Raw genomic sequence first — 8146 nt, forward strand, 5'->3', positions numbered from 1 at the left:
ACATATAAGAAAGTACGTTCTTATTAACTGATGTAGATGAGATATGTTGAACGTACTGCCATGATACGGCGTTGATCGCAAAATTACTACCATTTATTCAGGCGACCTCTTCAATGAATGGACATCAGTTCTTGCACTTTGTGTGAGATATTTCAGCGTCAATAGACTATATATGTAAGGACGGCCAAGCTATTCAATAGGCATATTACAAATATACACACAAAACATTCAACAATAACATATAATTTTATTTTAAAAGATAATTACCGCTTATATTCACTTGTTGCTCTATAAACAATACATGATATCATTGATAAGATACCAGACCATCCAATTATTAATCTTTCTTATTTTAGTTTCTCTAACTTTATCATTAATGTCAATTTAAACCTAAATCCACTCTATTTGTTTCTAGGTAGTGCACTTTGTTATAGCCGTAACAGCTAATAATAATTTTTTTGAAAAAAGTGATAATACTTCTAGTATAAACGAAGTTATAATTACCCCTTGAGGTTAGCTTTCTACAGAAACATGGTGTTTCTTTAAAAAGTTTAACAACAGGGTGAAACAGTAATTACTAACCAATAATAGGTGAACTCTATATTACTCTAACTTTCAGAGTACTTTTGTTCTCTCTTTAATCTGTGTCCTTAGGAACCCAACATCTAAGTTACGTATGTAGTGAACGAGAAGATACACGTAATATTAAATTTTACTACACGCATTCGTAGAATATAATAACTACCAATCAGAAGAAAAAAACGTTAAAACATTTAATAAATGTAAAATGATGCAAGGACGGTAATGTGAAATGGAATATAAACAAGAATATATGGATGATACAGTAATGCGTAATTCATATCTACATGACTTTCAGTATTAAAATTTAACATTATTCTGTAAAACGCATACTTAACTTATATTACTGCAGTTTGAAGATATATATTTCTGACTGTTGCCATCCAGTTTGTTTAACATACATAATGTTTTTTTTACCTGTGTTTAATAATAGCTGAGGGTTAACGCGTGCATATTCACAATTAAAAGGCTGGAAAGTGTTTTAAAACATCTGCAGTGGAGTTAGGCACTTATCCACCTATATCGATTTCCATTTTGTATTTTACAGGAAATGGAGTACAGGTTTACAGTTTATGTTACGGATGGCATTGAGGTAAGATTTGGTATGGTTTAGTTTGAATTTCGCGCAAAGCTACATGAGGGTTATTTGCACTACCCGTCCCTAATTTAGTGGTGTAAGGCTAGAGGGAAGGCAGCTAGTCATCACCAACCACCAACAACTCTTGGGTTACTCTTTTACCAACGAATAGTGGGATTGACTGTCACATTATAACGCCCCCACGACTGAAAGGGCGAGCATGTTTGGTGTGACGGGGTTTCGAACCCGCTGAGGTAAGATAATAGTTTGTTATATTTATACCATACAATAATTATTACGATATCTTCATCTGTTTAGATGAGTAAGATTATCTCAGAATACGTAATGTAATATCCATTTAGAACAGTAAGATTATCACAAAATAATTAATACGATATCCCTTTAGAACATTAAAATTATCTCACAATAAAGTACGATATCCATTTAGAACAGTAAAATTATCTCACAATAATTGACACGAATCCCTTTAGAACAGTAAAATTATCTCACAATAATTGACACGAATCCCTTTAGAACATTAAAATTATCTCACAATAATTGACACGAATCTGTTTAGAAGAGTGGGAGGTGATGGCTAACTGCCTTCCAGTTTGTGTTTTACTGCTAAATTAGGGACGAATAACGTAGATAGCCCTCATGTAGCTTTGCGTGAAATTAAAATAAACACGTTAATTAGTACGATATTAGTTTATTAAACTTATCTCACAAGAAATAAGATATCGTGCATTATTGTATGTGATTAGAAGAATTCATTTAAGAGTTACAATACCAATTTTGGAGTAAAATTAAACTACAACAATATGATTTTACCTATTGTGGAAAGAATAGCTGTCCCCTAATGAATGATTATTAACTCTTCACTCTTCAATATTAAAATTTGGGATTCGATTTTCCGCCGTAGAATTATTCAAATAGGCTATTTGTAGTAAAAATCAACAACTTTATACTAGTAATTTCCTTGCTTATACTGACTGATTGTTTCTCTTAAACTTGGTGAAATTTTATACGTAATTCTAAAATGTACAATATAAGTCATTTGGATAAATACAATATATTGTAAAATTCAAATTCTAAATAAACGAAAAAAAGGTTTTGTTACGAAATTTGTGGAAACAGACGAAAATATTATTTTGTATTGGAATGATGAATGTATAAATACTACTTTTTATTTATCTGTTGCCTAGACAACCGAGGATGAGTCCACCATCTTCATCACTGATGCTACCGAAGTGTTGTCGCCCTTTTTGGAATACGACCCTGTTATTAACCTATCTGAGGTACGTTTCTATATTCAAATTAAATAATCTGACACAGCATGGTGGTTAAATTTATGGAATCATGTCTCGTCATTTAACATGTTTCATTTTTCTGGAATGTGACTATATTACTAATATGTCTCAGGCACATTATTCTGTACAGGGGTTCGATTCCCTTCGGTGGGCTCAGCAGATAGCTCGATGTGGTTTTACTATAAGAAAACACACACATACAAACACTTATTCTATACAAGAGAATTATTGGACACAGTTTTTCAATATTTTTAAAATGGATCTGGTACATCTCGAATGAAGTTTTAAGATTTTGTACAATTTCTGATAAGATATTTTGATTTATTCTATATGTAGAATATTAATAATTTTTTGCAAGTTATTATTAACACAAGTGAATTACTTAATATTGCTAAAACATTTAGTTTTTACCTTTGTGTTTCTTTCTTACATATATTTATTTTATGAATGTTTCTAATATTAGGTAATGTTTTACTTTGTAAAGAATATCTTTCAGAAAGGCTACAGTTGGTTATGTGATGTTTTGTTTTATACAGAATAATGTCTGTAATGCCATAGTTGTTACGTGATGTTTTTTAACAAAGAAAATTACCCAGAAAGCTACATTTGATTACGTGATGTTTTGTTTTATACCGAATAATGTCCATACTGACATAGCTGTTACGTGATGTTTTTTTAACAAAGAAAATTACCCAGAGGGCTACAGTTGGTTACGTGATGTTTTGTTTTATACAGAATAATGTTCGTAATGCCATCTTTGTTACGTGATGTGTTTTGACAATAAATTACCTTGAAAGTTACAGTTTGTTACGTGATGTTTTCTTTTATAGAATTCCATAGAATATCACTCTTGGTAAATTAATGTTTGGTTTTATTAAGAATACTGTCCAGAATACCACTGTTGGTTACGTGGTAGCCAGAGACAAAGACAAAAGTAATCTTCCAGTGCAGTTTGAGATTCACGTAAGTTCTTTTCTCTTACCTATCATATTTTGAAATTTAACAGATTTTTGTGATAAAAAATAAAGATGAACAAATAATTACATCCTCTCAACATTGCTATCGGTGTAAGATTTTTAGGATATGTCCATCGACTGATTTTACAACTGTTACAAAGTTATACAATTGTTACAACGTTATACAACTGTTACAACGTTATGCAATTATTACAACGTTATTGTGAAATCTTTCATAAAATCATAAATGCTGGAAACATTATTTCAACGGTGAGACATCCAGGATTTGGCAGATCATAACATCCAGGATTTGGCAGACCACGACATCCAGGATTTGGCAGATCATAACATCCAGGATTTGGCAGACCACGACATCCAGGATTTGGCATACCATGACATCCAGGATTTGGCAGACCATGACATCCAGGATTTGGCATACCATGACATCCAGGATTTGGCAGACCATGACATCCAGGATTTGGCAGACCACGACATCCAGGATTTGGCAGACCACGACATCCAGGATTTGGCAGACCACGACATCCAGGATTTGGCAGACCACGACATCCAGGATTTGGCAGACCACGACATCCAGGATTTGGCATACCATGACATCCAGGATTTGGCAGACCACGACATCCAGGATTTGGCAGACCACGACATCCAGGATTTGGCATACCATGACATCCAGGATTTGGCATACCATGACATCCAGGATTTGGCAGACCACGACATCCAGGATTTGGCAGACCACAACATCCAGGATTTAGCAGACCATGATATATACCGTCATTCCAGAACTCTGTATCAAGGTTTTGACTCCCCTAGTACACAGTAATAAACTTAGAAGATATACGTCTGTTGTTGTGTTGTTGACTTACCCTTTTGACCTCTTGGCCAAGATCAAGCATAGTTTGTTGTTTGTGTTCAGAGTAGATACGAAGGCCTTGACCTTGGGATTATTCTAACCACCTCGATCAATGGTGATCAACTCTACCGCTTTCATTGCATCTCGTTTACAATAATGCTGGCCCGATCGTACTCTAGGTTCTAGAGTACACTTGAGTCTACGAAAGTGCCATCTAGCCGATTCAAAAGCTTGTTCTCCAATCTTCAGACTCCCTTTCACTTCTTTAAATGTAATATGAGAGTAATATGGTTTATAGAATCCTTAATACTGTCATGCAGAATGCAAACAGTCGATTGTTCTTGTCACTGAAACTTTATGCCTTCCATCGAGCTTCTTCATTTGAAAAGTTTGATGTCGCTGTGGATTCGATGAATAACCATCGCTATATTTTGGAGTACTACAAAAACGCCTTAAACGCTGTGTTTTTACATTTGAGTTTTTGTATGATTTGCATCACTTCTTCAATGTCATGAAATCTTTCGTCTTCATTCTCCAATGGAATGACGTAATCAATCATTTTTTTTATTCGTGCCTTTAATATTCTCTTTGGCTGTTTCCTACCTGTTTTTTGTACCGTTTTAACCTTTGGGTCTAAACCTTTGCATTCACATTGACATTTCCCACAAGTACCTTACCTATGCACTTTGTGTTAACGTTCCTTTATCAGTACAAGATCAGTACACTTACTCACTGATTGTCGATATCTGTTTTGTGGCCAGCCTTGGATTCGGACTTCACAAAGGGTGCAGCAGTCGCCTACTTTTTTCTTTTGTCCAGTTTGGATTTAGTAAAAGTTTTAGCCAGTAAACAAACATTCCTGACTGATTTGAAAAATTAGGTCTTGCAAACTCCTAGGTGCATGTCCAGTGGAAGAACAGTTTAATTTAACTTTATAATACAATACTAATATAATGACATTAGTAAAACTAAAGCAAAAATGTAACTATTAAAACACGAATAAAAATTTGGTTTCTAATGCAAATATTTGTGTTTGAAACAAGAGTTTGAATTCAGTTTATAAACACACTAGGTGTTCTCATATTTGTTTAAATTGAAGCTTGGTATTTATTCCACAAATTTTCTAGGGTTCGGAGAAGTTCTCCATTAGATATGTGTTTGGTCCACGTGGAACAAGTAAAGCCGAAATAAAAGTCATTCATACTGTGGATTATGAGCGTCGGAATATGTACCATCTACAGATACTAGCATTGGTGAGTTCAGTAACGTGTACCATCTACAGATATCAGCATTGGTGAGTTTATTAACGTGTACAGTATACAGATAACAGAACTGATGAGTACAGTAATGTGTATAGTATACAGATACTAGCATTGGTGAGTTCAGTATCATGTACCATCTACAGAAACTAGCATTTTTGACTTCAGTATCATGTAACATCTACAGATACTAGCATTGGTGAGTTCAGTATCATGTACCATCTACAGACACTAGCATTTTTGAGTTCAGTAACGTGTACCATCTATAGATACTACCATTGGTGAGTTCAGTAAAGTGTACAATATACAGATACCATCATTGGTAAGTTCAGTAAAGTGTACAGTCTACAGATACTAGTACTTGTGAGTTCAGCAACGTGTACAGTATACAGATACCAGCATTGGTGAGTTCAGTAACGTGTACAGTCTACAGATACTAGTACTGGTGTGTTCACTAACGTGTACAGTATACAGATATTAGAACTGATTATTTGAGTATCATGTATAGTATACAGATATTAGAAATGATGTGTTCAGTAACATGTACAGTTTACTGATACTAGAACTGGTGTGTTCAGTAACGTGTACAGTATACAGATATTAGAACTGATGTGTTCAGTAACGTGTATAGTATACAGATACTAGAACTGGTGTGTTCAGTAACGTGTACAGTATACAGATACTAGAACTCATGTGTTCAGTAACGTGTACAGTATACAGATATTATAACTGGTGTGTTCAGTAACGTGTACAGTCTACAGATACTAGAACTGGTGTGTTCAGTAACGTGTACAGTATACAGATACTAGAGCTGGTGTGTTCGGTATCATGTACAGTATACAGATACTACAACTGATGAGTTTAGTAACGTGTACAGTATACAGATACTAGAACTCATGTCTTCAGTAACGAGTACAGTATACAGATATTATAACTGGTGTGTTCAGTAACGTGTACAGTCTACAGATACTAGAACTGGTGTGTTCAGTAACGTGTACAGTATACAGATACTAAAACTGGTGTGTTCAGTAACGTGTACAGTATACAGATATTAGAACTGATTATTTCAGTATCATGTACAGTGTACAGATATTAGAACTGATGTGTTGAGTAAAGTGTACACTATACAGATACTAGGACTGGTTTGTTCAGTAACGTGTACAGTCTACAGATACAAGAACTGATGTGTTCAGTAACGTGTACATTATACAGACACTTAAACTGGTGTGTTCAGTACCATGTACAGTCTATAGATATTAGAACTGATGTGTTCAGTAACGTGTACAGTATACAGATACTAGAACTGGTGTGTTCAGTAACGTGTACAGTATACAGATACTAGAGCTGGTGTGTTCAGTATCATGTACAGTATACAGATACTACAACTGATGAGTTTAGTAACGTGTACAGTCTACAGACACTAGAATTAATGAGTTTAGTAACGTGTACAGTTTACAGACACTAGAACTAATGAATTTAGTAACGGTTACAGTTTACAGACACTAGAACTAATGAGTTTAGTAACGTGTACAGTTTGCAGACACTAGAACTGATGAGTTTAGTAACGTGTACAGTTTACAGACACTAGAACTAATGAGTTTAGTAACGTGTACAGTTTACAGACACTAGAACTAATGAGTTTAGTAACGTGTACAGTTTACAGACACTAGAACTAATGAATTTAGTAACGGTTACAGTTTACATACACCAGAACTAATGAGTTTAGTAACGTGTACAGTTTGCAGACACTAGAACTGATGAGTTTAGTAACGTGTACAGTCTACAGACACTAGAATTAATGAGTTTAGTAACGTGTACAGTTTACAGACACTAGAACTAATGAATTTAGTAACGGTTACAGTTTACAGACACTAGAACTAATGAGTTTAGTAACGTGTACAGTTTGCAGACACTAGAACTGATGAGTTTAGTAACGTGTACAGTTTACAGACACTAGAACTAATGAGTTTAGTAACGTGTACAGTTTACAGACACTAGAACTAATGAGTTTAGTAACGTGTACAGTCTACAGACACTAGAACTGGTGTGTACAGTAACGTGTATAGTTTACAGACACTAGAACAGATGAGTGTAGTAACGTGTACAGTTTACAGACACTAGAACTAATGAGTTTAGTAACGTGTACAGTTTACAGGCACTAGAACTAATGAGTTTAGTAACGTGTACAGTTTACAGACACTAGAACTAACGAGTTTAGTAACGGTTACAGTTTATAGACACTAGAACTGATGAATTTAGTAATTTTGCCGTCTGAAGATACTATGAGTAATGAGTATAGTAAGTGTATACAGTCTACTGATACTATAAATAGTGCGTTTAGTAATGCTAACCGTCTGTAGATACTAGGACTGGTGAATTTAGTAACGTTTACCGTCTGTAGATACCAGAACTGATATGTTCAGTAACATGTACAATATACAGATACTAGCATTGGTAAGTTCAGTAAAGTGTACAGTGTACAGATACCAGCATTGGTGAGTTCAGCAACGTGTACAGTATACAGATACCAGCATTGGTGAGTTCAGTATCATGTACCATCTACAGACACTAACATTTTTCAGTTCAGTAACGTGTAC

General features: G+C 34.6%; 1 long non-coding RNA gene across 1 annotated transcript; it reads left to right on the forward strand.

The window, feature by feature from the left end:
• Positions 1 to 1125: 1125 nt before the first annotated feature.
• LOC143233217 (uncharacterized) lies at positions 1126 to 5539 on the forward strand. The gene is made up of 4 exons (XR_013018040.1): positions 1126 to 1171; positions 2362 to 2454; positions 3346 to 3429; positions 5418 to 5539. It is a non-coding gene; the product is annotated as an uncharacterized LOC143233217 (long non-coding RNA).
• The last annotated feature ends 2607 nt before the right edge of the window (positions 5540 to 8146 follow it).

This window comes from Tachypleus tridentatus, chromosome 12, assembly GCF_004210375.1.
Source record: "Tachypleus tridentatus isolate NWPU-2018 chromosome 12, ASM421037v1, whole genome shotgun sequence".
Taxonomy (NCBI): Eukaryota; Metazoa; Arthropoda; class Merostomata; order Xiphosura; family Limulidae; genus Tachypleus; species Tachypleus tridentatus.